The sequence below is a fragment of the Macrobrachium nipponense genome, chromosome 40 (genome assembly GCF_015104395.2).
Source record: "Macrobrachium nipponense isolate FS-2020 chromosome 40, ASM1510439v2, whole genome shotgun sequence".
Classification (NCBI taxonomy): Eukaryota; Metazoa; Arthropoda; class Malacostraca; order Decapoda; family Palaemonidae; genus Macrobrachium; species Macrobrachium nipponense.
The window spans coordinates 29,161,372-29,182,803 of record NC_061101.1 but is presented as its reverse complement, the minus strand read 5'-3'; the positions used below and the strand labels follow the sequence as shown (position 1 = coordinate 29,182,803).

Genomic DNA, 21,432 nt, shown 5'->3' with positions numbered 1-21,432 from the left:
TTTTAGTAAAACGCTAGGCCCACCGCCAATAGCTGTGGAAACTGCTGCCATACAGTCTTCCTTTTTAGTAAAAGGCTAGGCCCACTGCCAATAACTGGTGGAAAAAACTGCTGCCTTACAGTATTCCTTTTTGGTAAAACGCTAGGCCCACCGCCAATAGCTGTGGAACTGCTGCCATACACTATTCCTTTTAGTAAAAGCTAGGCCACCCCCAGTAGCTGTGGAAACTGCTGCCTTGCAGTCTCCTTTTTAGTAAAAGGCTAGGCCCACCCCAGTAGCTGTGGAAACTGCGCCATACAGTCTTCCTTTTTAGTAAAAGGCTAGGCCCACCCCCAGTAGCTGTGGAAACTGCTGCCATACAGTCTTCCTTTTTAGTAAAAGGCTAGGCCCACCCCCAATAGCTGTGGAAACTGCTGCCTTGCAGTCTTCCTTTTTAGTAAAAGGCTAAGCCCACTGCCAATAGCTGTAGTTGATGACAGCAAGGGCATGCGGTCGTAAAAACCCCTTTGCCAAAGAATGAACCATGCCTGATGTAAGGAAAGCAGTGGAGAGGGCGTATCAGACAACCTACCCCTTAATGTAGGGATAACGGTGGGAAAGAAGAAGAAAACTTACCTCCACATTTCCCAGTTTCTCCATTCCTCGTAGGCAGGTATTGAAGTGTCCAGTTTCAGCAGATTTAGTTTAATAATGATAATAAAGTATTCCATTTTATATATGTACTTTTTAACCATCAAATAATTAAATTCGTCTGCTAATGAACATATTCGCTTGTACATTTTCATTAATTTTTTTTCCGAATGCAATAAAAGTTTTACAATGACCTTTCAAGAATCCCCTGACCTCTCATTAAAGTGAGAACGAACGCCCTCTCGCAAATCTTTGTGGACTTTATTCCGACTTTATTCTGTTATTCTTAGCGTGAGGAGTAGGAATAATTGTGAATTAATTGCGAATGTGTTGACAATAATGAGAACGTTGAAAACAGTAATAAGAATAATACTAGATATAAAAATAATAAGAATAGTAGTTGGTAAAACAACAGTGTAACAATAATTGATTGAAAGAAGTGACGTAATAAAAACAATACTCGATTACAAATTAATGACTAAGAAATAAGAAAATCAAAAGATAACTGAACTAATGGCAGCACGAAGAAGAAATTTTAGATAAAAAACTTACAGAGAAATCTGCGTGTTTCTGAGCAATCCGCAACAATCCATAGACCAGGTGTGCTGCTCTTTCCTGATGCTATTACGCAGGTGCCATGTACTGGATCTATAAAGAATTCAGACATATATACATACATACATACATACATACATACATACATACATACATACACACACACACAACATATATATATATATAATATATATATATATATATATATATATCTATATATATATATATATATATATATATATAATATTAGTGTCTGTGCACAATAACACAAGAAACAAAAGTTTTGAATCCTTACTTGTTTTCTCAATCTTTAGACATCTTCTAGGGACAGATAAGTAACTGAAGAAATAAGTATTTTATATGATAGGATACCCATAAAAAAGGACATACAGATGGCCAAGGCATATTAGCTGCAAGAAAAACGAAGAACACCAACTTCATTTATGGTTGAAGGTGATTATGAAATAAGTTTTTATTTTCTTTTCTGCAACTGGCCTCCCACCTCTTTATCATCTTAATATAAAAATCGTAGGCATATCGTGTCGTCGTCATTTATATCAGACATATTACACTTCTTGAAATCGATATATTTTACACGTTTGATGAAGTACGTGAATCAAGCTCATATAATACTTGGTCGATGTGAATCTTATTAGCCTTGGAACTTTAAGCCTGATCCATTTATTTTAGAAATGAAACCGTAGGTTATAAGGAGTGTTTTTAGTCTAGTTATATAACAACAAAAACAATATGCCTATTAATATTCTGTCAAAAAAAAAAAAAAAAAAAAACGAATATCAGCACAGCTGCGTGGGAAGAAATATATCGTGGCCGGAGGGGCAATGGGTAAGGTTCCTAGGAAAAATACAGAGTACTTTAAAAATTGATCTTTTTCTAACAAACTTTCTTTAAACTACTCTAAGCGTCCATCTCAAACGCCTTTGTCACTGATCCTCTTTAAGGTTCTATGATTCCTTGTTGGCCTTAAGAAAGGCGTGACTCAGGATTTTTTTTCCTAATTTATTTTCCTCTGCCGTCTTAATTGTTTTCAGCTCTCCCACGGGAATTTTTCCTTATTATTCCCACTAAGTCTGAGCGTTGGTGAATTATCCTTTATTTCTTTTTAAGCCATTCATAATGGTGTGTCTATTTCCTCACACAAATATTTACATCGTTTCTATATTTTAGTCCATTAATTTTGTCTTCATTTAATACACGCGATCACATTTTCTGTGTGATGGCGCTACTTACTCTTGAATTGCAAATTGCTCGCTGCTTTGCCTTATGAAATAAATTAGGGTTTTGCTGAATCAGTTTTATTTCATAAATTAATAACCATATTTAAATAGGACCTCATAATCTAGTTGTCCTGCGACGCGCCTCCCCAAGCAAAAGGGCCAGTGTTAGATTTGTAAACAAGACTAAGGGCTTTGATGTCATTCCATTATAATCCATTTTGGCTCTGAAATATGTGCCAGTGTAGGAAAGGATATGGGACCAGTATTCTCACCCTAGATGAATTTCTTGAAAATCGGAAGGTGACACTATCTGACGTTTGAATATATTATATATATATATATATATATATATATATATATATATATATATATATATATATATACACACACATATATATACTTTGCTCGATGGAACCAGGAAACCACTCTTATTTAGACCTCACCTGGTTCGAATTCGTCCCAGTTGGTGAATTCCACAGGCTCCCCTGTACCCAGGTGAATGTAACCGACCATCTTTAGCCACAGAACCATTCATACCAATCCATTGCCAAGCTCCAGTTTCACCCAGGTAAGCGGAAATGAAGGCGCTTTCAAACCTTTGGAAAAAGAAGAACTTATGATATGGTTAGAGAATCTATTTTTTGTCTCACTGATGACTATACTCTGTTTTTTTCCATCCGTCCATCCGGCTGTGGTGCTTGCGCATGGTAACACTGCGTCCCGGCCTTTAGATAGTAATATTAAGCTTACATTCAACAATTATAATAATATCCTATTTCGAATATTAACTGTGTAATTCGCATACAGCAAATTATTAAAACACTTTTCAGTTGCAAATGTACACCCAGATATCCTTTTATTTACCGAAAACTTACACATAGCGTAACTATTTAAAGGCCGGGACGCAGTGTTACCATGCGAGAACACCATAGGCGGATGGACAGATGGAAAAAAAACAGAGTATAGTAGGTAGAATGATAGAGCCAGGAAAGCCCTTCTTGAATGAGCATGTAAACAGGAAAATGAATAGATATATAAAAACAGTTTATATAAAGCAGTACTTCGTAACACGTTTACTATAATAGGAACATATTATTCAAATAATGCAAATGCCACTACAAAGTAATACGTTGTATAAACTTATACAAATTATGCCCTAGGTGTCTGATTGAGCAGTCCATTAATATTTACATTTTTTCCTTTTAGTGAGTCGGTATATATTGGAGAAAAGTATTAGCATGGCATATCACGTAATATCCATGTTTATCCATCGTAAAGTATATGTAATATCAGTTGTGTTTATCCATCTTAAGTAACCTCTGTAGTGAAGAAACCTTTATAGTTTCCAGAGTTTTGCTGCCAGATCAGGTTTAAGAAATAAAGATAGAACAGAAAAAAAGGAACAAAAAGCTTAGGTCGTACAAGACAGTGACTGACCAGCATTTATTCCAAAACATGCACGCCGGTAAAAACTATAGGATGACGGATATGTGATATTTTCTATACACTTGGTGAAGAAAAATACAACTGAGGAGTTGGGGAAGGATTCAGAAGAATGAGCACGAATCAGGACGTTAGTGAAAAGACATTCTTTGATATTAGCATTGTAAGCATCTTGGGAGAAATTTATTGTCAAGAAGTTAGGGCATGCATATGGGAAAATAGCCAGTGAGATACCCAGACAAACCGCAGAGATAAAGGAAAATAAAAAAAAAGCGTCCTGCCTTCATGTACAGAGCTGTAGCGTTTGCATGCTTGTCAAAAGATCTTCGGGATTCGTCACGTTAACATTAGCTTTGCTTGCAGCAATGACAGTAATAGTCGGGCTTAATTTTTCTGTGTCTTTAAGCTTGTGTTGTTGTCCATGAGTGTTTGAGCGAGGAACGTGCAAGTATAAAGCGTGTATTAGAAGCCTTTATACAGGTGTGGTAATATTGTATGATTAACTGACAGACTTTTCACGTGAGTCTTTCTTTGTTTGTGCATGTTTTGAAATGTTAGGCTTTCTTTATCAGTAACTTGCTCACAGGAACCCCTTATATTTATTAAGAGAGACTGTTACAGATACATATTCCAGTCTTTGTGGCATATTTATACATGTAATTGGTGAAGCTATGTCTTTGATTCAGCTACTTCAAAACAGATAGTTAGGTAGTAAACACAATGATGACTACGATTAGGTGATGAATTTTAATTTATTTTCCATTTCTCCTTTAAACTAATCCGCACAGTTGCTATTTGTGGAGAATTTTGTGAAGAGTATAGCTTATGACCTTGCTTCCTGTTAGTGATTATGTGTTCAAATTAATTTTTAGTTTTCTCTAAAAGAAAACTATTAAGATGGGTATATGTCTGTCCGTCAGCTCTTTTTCTGTCCGCCCTCAGATCTTAAAAAATGCCGAGGCCAGAGGGCTGCAAATTGGTACGTTGATCATCCACTCTCCAATCATCAAACATAGCAGATTGCAGCCTTCTAGCCTCAATATTTTTTATCTCATTTAAGGCTACAGTTAGCCATGATGGCACGTCTGGCAACGCTATAAGACAAGCCACCACCGGGTCGTAGCTGAAATTTTCATGGGCCGCGGCTCATACAGCATTATTCACTGTACAGAAAACTCGATTGCGCCGAAGTTTTACTTGTTTCTTACCTGTCATTAATAGTAACCAGGTGGGCATTTTCACCAGCACAGGCATCCCGGGCATCGTACCAGGAAACGGACTCCTCCGAGAAGCGGTAACACGAACCCCTGTAGGCGATATCTCCCTGTGATGGTGAAAAGGGTGGACATCGTCAGGTGGGGATGACCATTATGGAATGATATATTCATTCGAGTAACTATATAGAAATGCGCCTCTGAGGAAAGTATCACTTACTTCCTTGCAGCCGGTGTCTACAGGATTGATTGGCTCTGCCTGAACAGGTTTCTTGCAAACGTAGTAGTTTTGGAGGTCGCACTCTGCTATGCTCCAGACGCTTGTTCTCGAGGTGTGCGGCACCATGGCACACTTCGAAGGATGGAATAGAACTAAGAACAAACGAGACAGGGGAAGAGAGATGTGAAATGAACATATGGCTACTTACGCGAATACAGATAGAATGAATTTGATTCCCAACCTGATCAGGGCTTGAAATGTTCTGCTCTAATAACATTGAAATGTTAAGTTATGATTTCGCTTCAGCATGAACCTGTTGGGATCTTAGAAATGTTTTCATTAACTTCATTGTCAGTGTAAATCTCATTGTCACTAAATTTCCTGCTTCTCTTTCATTATTGATTTTATTTTGGATGATTTGCAATCTTGTATTGTATGGCATTAAGGTTTTTAGTTTGTCTGACATTACCAAAAGCTGACAATATCATTTGATGAAATCGCCAGGTGTTCTACTGAAATATATGCTGAGAGTAATTAATTCAAAATTCATTTTACTGGAAAGTCTGAAATGGATTCTGTTATTCCAAGGTGTGATTGACAGGCGTTCAGTTAAGTTCTCCTCCCGTCAGGGATTAAAGTTCGAGTTCATAAGTCAGTTTAATTTTTAGCATTTTTATACCTTGCTGCATTTCGTGGAAACACCGGGTTTCATTATTACTTGTTGTAAACACACACACACACACACACACACACACACACACTTTAGTATAAGCTTCAGTAAAGTTTACCTTTGCTTTGATGGTTTAAAAAAAACTTGTTCAATTGCTCGAGTTCGCAGCAAATCGTGTTTTTTTTTCTTTGCCACTATTAAAACAAGTTGTAAACAAACAATTTTCTCCTATTAACAAGTGTTCTCTTCAGTTTCATACTTTTTCTCTCGGGTTTCGTTGGCATGGACAAAAGCAGTTGTTGGTATATATTAATGATGGAATCATTTATTCCTCTTCGATAATGTTAGTACCGTTTTGTTATTGTTCTATTTCTTCTTCGTCGTTTTTTCTACTTCTTCTTCGTATTATTATTATTATTATTATTATTATTATTATTATTATTATTATTATTATTATTATTATTATTATTTTGTTCTAAAGGGTCCACAATAATACAAAGTGTTAAGAGTCCGTGCAACAACCATTGAGGAGATCCAACAGAATTGCAGCCAGAAGGGGTTGACAGAGGAGAGGAAATCACCTAGTTGGAGTTAACTGCCCTCTTTCTTCATTACCTGGTCCATTAACGAGCTAACGACCGGTGTCAACAATCTTCAACGACTCTTGTTTTTAAATTTACTCTGTACATGTTGTAATTAATTGTTCATTTGGACTGAAGATGAACCCAGGGAAGGGTTCGAAAGCTTTTTGTAAAGTCTTATAAATTATACACGGACTCTTTACACTTTGTATTATTGTGGACCCTTTAGAACATACTCTCGCGATAGAGAGTTTTTCCCTACTATTATTATTATTATTATTAATTCATGAAGTCACAATGGAATAACTTACGGAGGTAACTGAACCCGCCCCATTTCGTGAAAGAGACGGGAGTCCCATCCGTCCACTCGTATCCCCCTCCACGTCCCTCGTCACTTAACCCAATCCAGACGTCGCTGTCATCATCTGGAAAGGAAGAAATCGTTAGCGGTCACTGTATCGATGGTGTGCTTATCAGTATTGGAATATATGCGGACCACCGTCGCACGTGCGCTAATTACTGTCTGTGGTCCTTAAGAACGATTGTGAATTTCCTCATACATACTGCATGGTCTGTCAGGTCAGCCTTTTTGTCAGATTTTGCCGAAATAGGCTTCGGTATCTATATACGTGTGTTTATGTACACTCGACAAGAAAACTGAAGATACAGTTTTCATTAGCTTTCGTTCATCCAATTTCCTATTTGTTTTTACTGAAAAGACATAATATCGCTAAATTTACTCTAGAATATGAAAATATACTGCAAATTATATCATATAAGTTAAAACTGCAAAGCAAAACCGTTCAGATACTTAAAAACACGATACATGTCCGAAGTAATTGGAATTTCTCAGATGGATTCGTTCATAGAGATTCTTGGTAGATAGAATGTGAATTTCTGATTTTAGTACTATGTATCACGACGACAATATTTACTCGTTTTGCTTCATGAACGGGGATATATTGCTTCATCGTAAGTGGTGAATGCAATTATTTTAGTTTCTACAAACTTATGTTTGTATTCCAAAGCGATTAAAGTTAGCTGACGCCAATGGCAGTCAATGTTGCGACGGCTAAGGTAGTTTGAACAAATCTAGTTGCATCCGCAAGAGCGTTTTCTATGATGTGAGGAGGAGCCCTAGAACTTAGAGCGGGAAAGCGCAAGTCACTGGATACTGGCTAACGTAACGGATTTCACACTTGATTACTTTGACGTTTGACATGGATCGAATGCTAGTTGTTGTTTACAAAGCTACTGTCTTTAAACATAAATCTTAATCAAGGTTAAAGTAGCATGTCAGCTCAAAGATTTTCTGGCTATATGCTCCCATTACAAAGCAGTTCGTAGTAGCCTACAGCCCTACACGACTGCATTTCTTTGCCGCGAGGCTGAAAGATCTCCCACGATATAAAACTTTAATTGCCTGTGCAATGCATATTGAGTTATTTGTGGTAATAAATATTTTTACTTAACACAGCTTTTTTCGTGAATGATTTGTGGATGAAACCGATTATCAAAAGTAAACAAAATTATATCAAGAATGCAAGAATGACCACACCCCTGTGTCTAAAATTTTCCCCGTCTTTTTACAATCTTTGAATGCTACCTACGGCAACTGTCAAATGTAATCAAGATTAGGGTATGAATTTCTTAGAGAATTAACTTGATTATTATGATCCTTCAAATTTTATCTAGCATAGTGGGCAGCACGATCTTGGCAGTCATATCATAATCGCGCAAGCATAGGCCTATCGATTAAGAGATACTTAAATCATATATTTTTCTTCTGCCTTTTTCCCCGTCACAAGTTCCGCCACCAGTTTTTTTCTCTTACTCTCTCTCTCTCTCTCTCTCTCTCTCCCTCTCCCCTTCTCTCTCCCTCTCTCTCTCTCTCTCCCTCTCTTCTCTATAACTTCCAAAATGACATACTTTAAATTTAAAAACATAATATATTTTAAAACCACTCAATCTCCGAAAGAAAATATAATGAAATTAAGTAGTTATAAATAGGCTAAGCTTTCACATGAACAGATTTTGCTTCTCTCTCCTCTCTCTCTCTCTCTCTCTCTCTCTCTCTCTCTCTCTCTCTCCACTTTTTAAAACACATTTGAAAAAATATTATCACTCAATCTCTCAAAGTAAATATAATGATTAAGTATTCCCAAAAGATAGGCCTATGGTTGCGCTCTCTCTCTCTCTCTCTCTCTCTCTCTCTCTCTCTCTCTCTCTCTCTCTCTCTCTTTTGAAACAGTTGAAAAATACTATCACTTAATCTCTTAAAGTAAATATAGAATTAAGTATCTCTATCGATAGGTCTATGCTTGCGCGCTCTCTCTCTATAATCATAATATTTCATTCTTTATTGTATTGTCCTCACGATTTCCACAAGTACTGCCCAGAAAAATTTTAAAACCCTTTCCTCTCCCATTGATCCCCGTGGCTTTTAATTACGTATGAATTTTACATCAGTTTAGTGTCAAACATTACTAATAAATAAGGTTTCACAGTAGGTTTTAAAAAAAAAAGGATGATCGATATTCTACCTTGAACTGACGTTACCAAAGCAATATTAACGAATAATATAGAGCCTGTTTCTACATTAAAAGTATAAATGATTATAGGACCTCAACAGTATCTTTATGGTGCAAAAGTTGATGGGAAATCTAGAAAGCAAAACAACAAACGCTATGATTTGAAGCTCCGCCCCCTTTCAAGAGTTGCCAGGTTGTGGCATTATTGAACAATATATGTCCGAAGATTTAAAAAAAAACTGTATCTTAACTTTCCTTGCCGAGTGTACATGTGTATGTATGTGTGGTATACATGTACTATATATACTTATATATATATATATATATATATATATATATATATATATATATATAAAGATAGATAGATACATAGATAATAGAGATATGCATCCAGAAAGAGAGTTTATGCTCGTAAATCAGCCAGCAAAGGTTTTAAAACTTTTCGCGCAAGGGACTCATTCTTAAATCAACAGTTAAAGATGAAAGTTGTAGTAACTTTTCCTACTTTAAGTTTATAGTTCAACTTCTGAAGTTGGCAGACACACATACACACATGTGTCTGTGTATATATATACATATATATATGTGTGTGTAAATATATATATATATATATATATATATATATATATAAATATCTATATATAATAATATATATTATATATATATATATTATAATATATATATATATATATATATTGCTACGTCTATAGAACGCCTCGCCTTCCCACAGGAGTTTTAGTTATATTTAATTATAAAAAGTAGCAGCCATGCCTTCTGAAGCGACTGTTGTTGGGAGAGTGGGTATGTCGTAGGAATGATATTCCGGTCTGACGGAAGCTTAGGGTAAGAGAGGGCAAGTCACAAAGAGTAGCTAGGCTTCGAGATGGATTTTAGGGACTTCTACAATAAGACCTATTTTCCTTCCCAATTGTGGCGTTGTGTTTACCACCTTTCAGGCAATGCTCGAGGCGGTTTTTGGAAGCCCCGTGATTCGAAAACAACCAGTATCGCTCTCAGTCGGGCTGCGAGACGTGATCTCGGACAGAGGTCAAATTGCCAGCCTCCCAAAATTAGGCCTACCCACGACGTACTGGTGGACACGAACCCAGACCTGAACAGAGGTCAGGCCGCACTTCTTATACAAGGATACACTAAATATTGCATAAAGGTACGTCTGAAAGTGTAAACTTCAACCCAGCACTTTTACTACCATACGACTCTTGCTAAATTCATTTTCAATTCTCATTTTTACCCCTTCTACATCAAAGCCCTTTGTCCCCATCGGGCCACGTGCTCCCTTTGTGACTTGTTAAAGACCAAGCTTTCGTGCATACCTCCCAGTGAACCATTCGAGTTTACCTTCCCAATGTTAGAGAATTAATCAGCCTTAATCAAAGCAAGAAGTCATTTTTCCTTTTATCTCGTTTAGTCTGGGATTCTTTTCCAGATTCCATGAGTCACGTGCCGTCTCTGCCCCGCAAGTGTGATTACCCCAAGTTTATGAAAACCAGCATAACAGATCAACGGAGCCATCATTTACTTTTTCTCCAAGCCAGCACGGGCCTTTTAGTAAATAAATAGTTGTTAAGTAACGAGCTGAGTTTTCTGGCGACCTTCCCTCTAAAGAACTTAATAATAACTTTCAGCTTACGGTAAGTTTAAGCAATTCCCTCTTGAAATCCCTAAATTACTTCCGTTTACGTATCTAGCCTCTCTCAACCGGCCCTATATTACGTAACATTGGCGACCTTGCCAGGATATGAAACCTAGCTTGCTTTAAAAACAAAAAAGCTTGTAAATCGCGTTAATCCGTTGTAAAAACGTAAAACTGAAACTATGTTACAAAGCGTAAATCAAGCACACTTGCAGGGAAAGAAGACACACGGCTCACGGTAAGGTATTCCATTCATTAATATGATTATTCTATAACCAATGTTAGCTTAAGGTACGTTTAAGTATTTTTATTGTTGAAGTGGTCAAAAGAGCGTAGGTAGAAATCTTATTATTGTAACGGCGAATGCGCCAGAGCTTTATTTTAGCGGCGAGCAAACAATTTGTGCTGTCCTCGTAGGAGCTCTCACGAACACGTGTGCAGATAGATGCCAGAAAGGACCAGATCAAACTAGGAAGTGCTTTGCCAGGGTTTATTGCTGTATGAGAAAGCCTAGCTAGTTAGGAGTGTTTTACTAATAGTTACGGCAAAAGAAGTGTACAATTCTTTTGTCTGTGATATGTTAGGGTATTCATTTTTAACTTAGTTTCATTCCAAGTGTTGGTAACCGCTTACCTCTCAGCTAATTCAGCTTCGCGCTCTCTCGCGCCTGCGCGGTCTCAACCAGCCTTCGTCTCATCACAGCTGGCAGCCATGTTTGTTTTCTCTTTCAACATTATCTAAACAATTTAAGCAAAGTAACGTAAGTCACGAAGTTTTAACGTAAATAATATCAATGTCTGTACTAGTATCTATCGTTCGCCAAGAGAAATTAACGTAATTCGCCTTGAATAAGAAAGTAGAATTTTGTGTTGTAAATTGCCTTCGCATTTACAGAGAATCAGCTGTTTTGAACGACATGCTGCGCGCTAGCAGCGCTACCCAGCTCCTTCACGTGTTTCACCTCGCATCGCTCACTCGCGCGCTGAGCGAAAATTTCATTTCACTTAACGTAACCTCATTTACAATTGTTTGCTAACATCGTTTTAAAATCCTTACCGTCATTTTTCACTTGTCCTTACGTAAAGTTAACGTAAATCTTAAAAGTAGAGTAAATTACAAGAATTGTTAACGTAAAACGCGTCTTTGTAAAATTCATATCGAAACGCAAATCATTTCATAAGCGCAAGCCGCTAACATTAACGTAAACATCGTTCACCGCGAGCGCGTTATCATTTTTCATAAAACGTTATCAAAAGCAATTCTTTCGTTTCACGTTAACGTAAGTAAATCATTTAACGCAAGTTGCGTCATATTAAACGAACATTAGTAGTTCAATTCAAATATAAGGGAGTTCATTCATATATCATTTTTCACCCTCTCCGAGAGAGAGAGAGAGAGCGAGAAAACCAGAACCCAGTATTCACAAAGCCAAGAGTACTACATCTTACCATTAATTATAGCATGCAGAATTAACATTATTTTAGTCTCTTGTGTCTTTCATTTACACAGCGTGATACGTACGCGATGTGTCCATTGCAGTTTGCAAGCATTTATTTACTTCACTTATCGAGTACTTCAGCGAGTGGACTGAGCATTTCTGAAATTTCCATTACCTGTCGTTGCCCGAGTGGTCTTTTCATTTTCTTTATCACGAAAGACTTGCGTATACCGCAAGCACCAATTCGCACAGTGTGCCACGCAAATTCATTACTTCCAGACAGGGAAGTCGTTACCAGTTTAGGACTGGCCACCACCAGTGCACGTCAGGTCTTACCATTTCACAGTGCCACTAATTCTTGACACTGTCCATCGACTGGCTGCTGAAGTACTCCCACCTTTTACTTTCTCTCCCCCACTATTACCCTCTGCCATGAGCAGTGCCATTTCACTTCAGTATATTTAAGTATACTGCATGTAGTGTCCGGGACACACCAGCACGATACCAGTGCTCCAGCCTCCATAAGTGCCATTGCACCTGTACAGGCCGTACAGGTAGACCATTAAACCTGCGTGTCCGTCCTTACGGAACGCCCAAGTAAACTAGTGTGTCCATGTACAAGGGTCAGTGATCCTTCGGAAACACCTCAACAAAGGGAACGCCTCCCGAAGCCCCGCAATACCAGCCCTAAGTGCTGACAAACCTGCGTGTCCGTCCTTACGGAACGCCCAATTCATTAATGTCGTGTACGAGGATCAGTGATCCTTCGGACCAACCCAAGGAACGCCTCCTCATAAGTGCCGCGCACCTGTACAGACGTACAGGTAGCCCATTCCAACGTCTCCCAAGTTGGGAACGCCCGTAAGTGTGACGTACACAGCACACTTCATTCGGTTTTTTCACCTCAGCAGAAGGTGCCATTCACAAAGTGCCACCGAGCACCCAGTCACTTTTCACTTTTCATTACCACCCCATTGCAGAACCCATTTCCAAGTGAGTGCCACTTTCCACAGTAAGGCACTCCTATTCCATTCAGTACCCTTTCCTGGCCATTATTTTCATTTTCTTCCGAGCCTCTACTGTAGCCTAAGGAAATGTCTTCCCCTGCTTCCCGTGACTTCTTTGCCAGAGAGCTAGAGAAGCTCGGAGCCCTCATAACTCTTGGGCAGGGAGGCTGGTTACACTGGACCAGCACTTGACCAGTGGATAAAGACGCAGCAGGCTGCTGCGCGCCAGCAGGGAAAGGAAGAAAGAGAAGCAGAGAGAAAAGAAAGAGAAGCAGAGAGAAAGCATGAGCTAGCTCTCCTAGATGACGCAATCTCTCTGCTAGTTTCCAAGCCCCAGACCATGAGCTGGACTCCCGGTAAGAAGTGGTTGCGGAGGTTCTGCACCACTTGTTGTGTGCGTGGGCATGCTGTGGATTCCGACCAGTGCCCAGTCGGTCTCTACCTTGGGAGGAGAGCTTCCAGGGTGAACTTCTCCAAGGCTACCATGTAGCCCTGCCTGATGACGTCTCCTACGGCCTATCAGTGGGTACAAGTCATGGCCGACACCGAAGCCCAGGTCTCCCTTATTCCAGAAAGGCATTGCCTAGGGGTGCCAAAATCCAGACGAACGAGAAATTCAGTTTGAATGGATTGACGGTAAACCTCTTTATTTCTGTTCCTTCGGTCCTTCTGAATGTGGAAATGCCCTTTCTGGACCAGGAGACCAGGAAACCACATTGTGCCGCCTGGGCGTAGTTGACCAATTTCATGATGTTTATCAGGTGATATTGGGCCGAGATCTACTAAAGCCGTATCTCCCCTGGACGCAGCTCCCACTACCAGATGCACCGGACACCTGCAGCATGCCAGATAACCACACCTCAATTTTAGGTTCAGAGGCTAGTGCCTCCGATGTCCCCGACATCCTGTCTATTTGCGAACCTGGCCCTGACCCAGTGTCAGAGCCCGAAGTTTCTTCCGCACCATCTCAGCCTCTTACCACTTTACCGCCTACCTCCTCCCCTTTCGGAAGAGGTAAGCCCACCAGTTGACCCGGACTTGTTTCCGAGGGTGATCCAACAGAGGACGTTTCACCTGTGCCAGAGCACCCTGCCAGCCTTGGTGACTCCACAGATTCGCAACCTGTGGGGCCATCTCGGTCTTATCATCCAGTGCCACGGAAGAGGTTCTGGAAACACGTTCTGCCGAGACTGTGGCCGCAAGGGTCACATGTCTGCCAACTATGGAGGGTTCGCAAATTTTAATATTCCTGCCATCGCAATGGCCGTCACCAATCCTTCTTCTCTAGGACCCCCAGCTAAGGGCCCTATAAACCGTCGCACCCCATCCAAAGCCATTATCAAGCCAAGCCACGTCAGAGCCTACGACGACTCTGGCGCTCAAATCTCCCTGATACGGGAAGACCGAATCCCCCGAGGGGCAAACGTCGATAGACGTCATTTAATCACCATCGAAGGTATCAACCATATCAAGCTGATCCTTCCGACCGTCCAATTGAGGGTCACCAGACCTCATTTTTCCAGAATTTGTACCCTTGCAGTTGCAAGCTACATTCCAGAGGTTACGACCTCCTCCTAGGGCAAGACATGAAGTCTCCCTCACCCGTTCAAGAAGCCTAGGGGTCCTAACCCCATGTCAAATCACTCCAAAGCACGGAGTCATCGAAATTCTACTTCCTCCAGGAAGTACGTCCACCAACAGTCTCCCCCGTTACCAAGGAGGGAGATTGATCATTCACAGTTCCGTTGCAAAACCTGCAACGTAATAGGGCACTCCACGAATTGGCCTAGGTGCCCTAGCCGACTACCAGCAGCGGACACTGTCCATTTTCCACAAGGCTTAGCCTTCCAAAAGAGACAGGAGCCTCTGTCTCCCATTTCCAAGGGCACGCTGAGAGGTATTGCACCTCCAGTACCCGTCACAGGTCCAGTCGACCTCAACTCTCTGCCAGTGCCACTTGGCAGCACTGAGCAGTGCCAAGCTCCGTCCAGCCTGGACGTAGAGCCACCACCGAACTTGACCTCTGCGCCTGGCCCCGAGCTAGCGCCGGCGCCTAACCTTATCAAGGATCCTCTACAGGAGATCCTCCAACAGGCATGGAGCTACCACAGCCCATGGCCAATCACTAGTTCCTTCTTCTTCATCCTTACCTCTGTCGCCCCCGAGGATGAACCTCCGGCAGACCTTACCTTTGTACCTCCTCTGGAAAACCAGGAACTGCCCGACCAGGAGTCAGCCTGGAGTTTTCCCCCACGACGGTTGTCGCAGCAGCCAGAGTGAGGGCCTCCCCTGCAGTAGGTTCCACCTCTACGACGGTTGCTACAGAGACCGAAGTAGGGTGTTCCCCTGAAATCTTTCAGGCTACCGCTGCCTCAGCTCCTGCCGGCGTTTCTGGCCTTTCCCCAGAGTCGGTGCCTCCGTCTACTCCAAGGACTGGTATAGCCAGGTCCTGGAGGAATAAGAAGAAGAAGAGAAGGGGACGTCATTAACATACTAACAAAAGAGCCACATGCTCTCCTTGACACCTGTGCCCGAGGTACAGTGTCGCATTCATTTGCAGAATGATCCTGGCACCTACCCAGAGAAGGTAGCCAGCCCGATCCCTGCCAGTAGCACTAACCCTCTAACCCCTAGCCATTGTAATACTAACCCTCATTTAAATATAATTACCTCATTGCATTTCCCTCCTGGTCATTAACCACTCATCATCCCAAGCATCATTACCTCTCATTATGTATTTTAACAATTCCGTCGCTGAACTACTGCTGTGCGTACCACACTTCTGGAATGATTGCGTCTCCATTTAACTGTATTGAGTAGGTTAGGCTAATGATTTAGTACCAGGGCATTACGTTAGTAGAAAGTAGAATCTTCAAGTAACCTTATCTAGGGGTTTTAGAGTAGACTGTCGTCACAAGACAACCCGTAGTTAGTACTTAGGCTAGACTACATTACTCCATTAAGAAGTAGTACACTTAGCATCTCCGCCTATACGTTAGGTAGGCCACTGTAGTCAGCCGTATCGCTGCTCAAAAAACTTCAAGTTAGAGTAGGAGAACTGGGTAGTCGAGGCGATCAACTTATTTAAGCCAAGACCTTCACGCCCGAAAGGGAGTGAATGCCTTCTTAACAGGGGAGCTGCTACGTCTATAGAATGCCTCGCCTTCCCAGCAGAGTTTTAGTTATAATTAATTATAAAAGTAGCAGCCATGCCTTCTCCTGAAGCGACTGTTGTTGGGAGAGTGGGTATGTCGTAGGAATGATATTTCCGGTCTGACGGAAGCTTAGGGTAAGAGAGGCAAGTCACAAGAGTAGCTAGGCTTCGAGATGGATTTTAGGGGACTTCTACAATAAGACCTATTTCCTTCCCAATTTGCTGGCGTTGTGTTTACCACCTTTCAGGCAAATGCTCGAGGCGGTTTTTGGAAGCCCCGTGATTCGAAAACAACCAGTATCGCTCTCAGTCGGCTGCGAGACGTGATCTCGGACAGAGGTCAAATTGCCAGCCTCCCAAAAATTAGGCCTACCCAACGACGTACTGGTGGACACGAACCCCAGACCTGAACAGAGGTCAGGCCGCATTCTTCTACAAGGATACACTAAATATTGCATAAAGGTACGTCTGAAAGTGTAAACTTCAACCCAGCACCTTTTACTACCATACGACTCTTGCTAAATTCATTTTCAATTCTCATTTTTACCCCTTCTACATCAAAAGCCCTTTGTCCCCATCGGGCCACGTGCTCCCCTTTGTGACTTGTTAAAGACCAAGCTTTCGTGCATACCTCATGAACCATTCGAGTTTACCTTCCCCAATGTTAGAGAATTAATCAGCCTTAATCAAAGCAAGAAGTCATTTTTCCTTTTATCTCGTTTAATCTGGGATTCTTTTCCAGATTCCATGAGTCACGTGACGTCTCTGCCCGCAAGTGTGCATTACCCAAGTTTATGAAAACCAGCTATAACAGCTCAACGGAGCCATCATTTACTTTTTCTCCAGCCCAGCACGGGCCTTTAGTAATAAATAGTTGTTAAGTAACGCAGCTGAGTTTCTGGCGACCTTCCCTCTAAAGAACTTAATAATAACTTTCAGCTTACGGTAAGTTTAGCAAATTCCCTCTTGAAATCCCTAAATTACTTCCGTTTACGTATCTAGCCTCTCTCAAGGCCCTATATACGTAACATTATCTGTGTCTCGACGGTATATGTACATAGTTTTAAATAAGACAAAAAATGAAGATAACTTACACTGGATCATGGAGTAAATGAAGTCATTTTCCTCGTCAGAGTGGATTGAAGCCAGATGTGCTTCTTTTGCTTGGCAGGATGCTATGGCGCCTTCAAAGCTATCGGAGTAGCGTATGCTCCAGGTTTTCGAGTGCCAGTAGCAGTAATCCCCAAACCTTTTCCAGTCTTGTTCGCAACCAGTTGTGTGACCTATGATGAAATAAAATGGTATAAATGTAAATGGATTACAAAGAAAGTCAAATAAAATTAAGAAAACTTTAACTTATGGAACGTAATTATTATTTTATTATTTCAGTAGATGAAACCTATGCACATGGAACAACCCCAATGGGGCCATACTAGAAAATTCAAGCTTCCAAAGAATGTTGGTTTCAACCTCCTCCCGCAAATCCCACACTGCAACAATAACTGATCATGATACAGAAGACATTGATTTTTCCTAGTCCATGGGGAAACACGAACCCGCGTCATCTGAGTGGCATGACACGACGTTGGTTCTTTGTAATCTTCAAATATTTTTTTTTTTATAAAAGACTCACTTGGGAAGAATTCACATCCGTAGGCTCTAGCTTCGGAGCAGGCGAGGTTATTCCATTTCCCGTGAGAACTGTCCATGAGGTTGTCAATGACTTCGGCGCACCATTCCATCCTCTAAGAAATTGGGTTCGCCTTGCGTTCCAGTTGGTATTAATCATTAACCTGACCATCGGTCTATGACCATGATTGGCTCTCGTTATCGTACACTAAACCAATCCATGTCCCATCACTGCTTCGTGTGAGTTGCTCTGACAGGAAGGAAGAGTTTTGTGAAAGATGACTTCGACTTGCGTACATGCAAGTGAACAGAGTATACAATATATGTATATATATATATATATATATATATATATATATATATATATATATATATATATATATATATATATATATATATATATATACACACACAAGCGAAAACCATAGGAAAATAAGAGTCAGAAGGTCAACTTAGCGTAAATAAACAATACGAAAGCCCTTGGTACAGATCTTCTGAATGTTAATCCCTGTCGTTTTCAATGATACTCATCACTTGCGTCTTCTATGATTTTTAGAGCTTATGTGTGTTATGTAAGAATTTGTTTGCAAATTGTAGAGCGAGTCCTTACGATCGAAGTACAAATCCTCGGGATAGCTGTGAATGCTGACTAGATCGGCCTCAGTGTTAAACTCCTTGCACTTTTCTCGGGCGGCGTAGAATGGTTCCTCAAAGGTACTGGCGTAGTAACACTTCTCGTTGTGGTAGTTCCAACCCTGAGGGCAAGTCTCTGAGAGGTGAAGAAACCATTTTGAGAATTCATAGGAAGAGACACCCTCTGGATTGATGATACTTTTAAGTAACAGTTGTAACTGTAATTTATAAAAGCACAGGTCATTTTCTCACAGCGAACGTAACATCCGAGATACAATTTTATGTATTTTTTGTAATGTATTAAACCAATATATTCAACTATATCCTGGACATGTGAAAAGATACGAAGTTATAATATAAGAGTATTTAACTATTTATCCTAGCAAATAAATGGAAAATTGTGTGCATGTTGGATTGTAGACGAAAGGAACTTTGGCCTTTTCAGTGATTCTTGCATCTGTCATGTAATTTTACAAGATATCGGGAGGGAAGTGAGTATGTAAGGTAACAGACTCGATAAAGCTCAAGCAGGCACTTCTGCCGTAGTTATGGCTAGTTTATTGGTAGCTTTGATCAACGTTCCAGGGCGAAAAAATTTGGTTAAGCCTCATCCCAACTTAGCAAGCAATGGAACGTGATTTTATAACTAGATATATGTCTGCATTCCTATCGTCCTATTTAGAAACTGAGTTGCACAGGATGGGTGAGGTAGACATGTAACCATTTCGGAAGATTAGTCTTGGTTAAGGGGAATTCATCCTCCATGAATATTCGGCTACATGTAAAGATTAGTTTACTGGATGTTAGTAATCCTGGCTCCTGAAATGGAGCGAGTTGGTATCTGACTTCGAGGAAAGAATCTCGTACCTATTTTAACATCATCAGTTTGTAACTGGAGATGGAACAGGGTTTCAAAGTGATGAAAGGACACCTTTTCTGCAGCAACAAAATGATTTAATGTCCAGCACAGTGCCATGATGAACTTGGCCACTTTTTTCTTTCACGAAAGAGTTGGCTACATACGTCACATCTATTCATCCATACAAGCCCATATTAAGGGTATCTGGTTTTACCCTCTGCAGTTGGGCCAGACATTTTATGAAAAAAACAGAAAAGATTAGCTATACTTATGTCCATAAAGCATAGTTTGCTCAACAACCCTATCATATGTTACCCACTTCGGTTATAATAGACACTCCGAATCTTTTTCAAATATTTTGCAACCCATGCTACTTCCTTGGCCTATCTCGTAATTCACCTATTCTCTAATCCTGCCATCATCAGTTTTATTTACCCCCAAATATTGATACAAAACAGCCATTTCCAATCAGTCACCGTCCTTACCAGTATTATTACTTCATCGTCCTGATCTCTCTCTCTCTCTCTCTCTCTCTCTCTCTCTCTCTCTCTCTCTCTCTCTCTCTCATTTACTATCAACTTTTTTATATTGCAGACGCTTTCATCTTTCAGTTGTTTCTGCAGTTTCTTTTCATTAACTCCTTATCAATGCTGTATCATTTGCATATATTAACTATTTCGCATTCATCTACAACCTATTTACCTACTTCAGTTTTCCTCACACGTCTAATGTCCTTTCCCTGCCTTCTCGTCTACTCCATCCGAAAATATGTAAAGCACCCACGGACACACCTCAACCTTTTCCAACACCCACGAAACTGCCCTTTCTTCAGTGAACAAATGATTGTATCCTATTCCTTTCTCCCCTTTGTTGGGTGAGGTCCCAGGAGGAGTGTTTATTCCAAAACACTTACAAAATATAATAAGCACTTACTGGCAGTGATCTTGCACACGAAGAGGTTCGAAGTGCTGCAGGGAACGTCACTCCACCCGTCTCCAGTCATACTCGTCTGCACACGGGGAACGTTGAATCGATATATATTAATGAACAATTTCATGGGTTTGCAGATAAACCGTAAAAACAGTGGAATTCATCATTGCACATAAAATTGAAGAAATAATGGAATAGTGGTGTGAATATTAATTATTGCCATAGTAAAACAGTACAATTCAGTAGTCATTTAGATGTAATGCTAACAAGCACACACACAAGTAAATATGGAACGGTTTTTCTAGCTTAAAGGCTGACGCCACTTCAGTTTTGAAGTAACCTGGGATAAACTGTTAATGTTACTGTTGTATGGATGTGTAAATGTTCGCTGACCCATGATGGGCTCGAGCTCTCTTATTTTACTCAAGTGTATCTAGAAGCATGGTCTGTAATCTGTTAGATGTGGCCAGGTCCTTTAGCTTATTAATAAAATATAGAAAAACTTCATATCTGAACGAAAATATTCCATAAAAAATAGCACTTAGTGAATAAAGATTCTGTTTACCCGGACGTTTTTAATGTGAGGTTATTTGATAATAATGCGAGTTTGCCACTTAGCCTAAGAGAGCTGTAATTCTGTTCTTCATAGATTCCGTTCAATTTTTTTATTTCCAAATTCCTTTAAAACAAAAAACAAAAAAACAGACAATTTAGCAGTTTACTAAACTGATAGAACTCTATAGTAAATTATTTGGACGTTTTTAATGTATTCTATATCACATTCACAAAACAAACTAAAAGTCATACAGAGTCCCATTCAAATACCTAAGTCTGCCTATTAAATTTGTGATTGCACCCACTCTCGTTTAAAAGTGTTACAGAAAACGAAAGCTGTTTAAACCCTCACTCAACAATTTAGCAGTTCATTAAACTGATGGCACTCTATAGTAAATTAGTTGAGCGTTTTTAATGTATTCTATATCGCATTCACAAAACAAACTAAGTCATATAGAGTCCCATCCAAATACCTAAGTCTGCCTAATAAA

The 21,432-nt window shown here is 40.1% G+C and overlaps 1 pseudogene; it reads right to left on the bottom strand.

Moving 5' to 3' along the window:
* LOC135212208 (C-type mannose receptor 2-like) overlaps window positions 1–18,077 on the bottom strand; it is a 91,646-nt pseudogene extending 73,569 nt beyond the window's left edge.
* Between the last annotated feature and the right edge of the window lie 3,355 nt (window positions 18,078–21,432).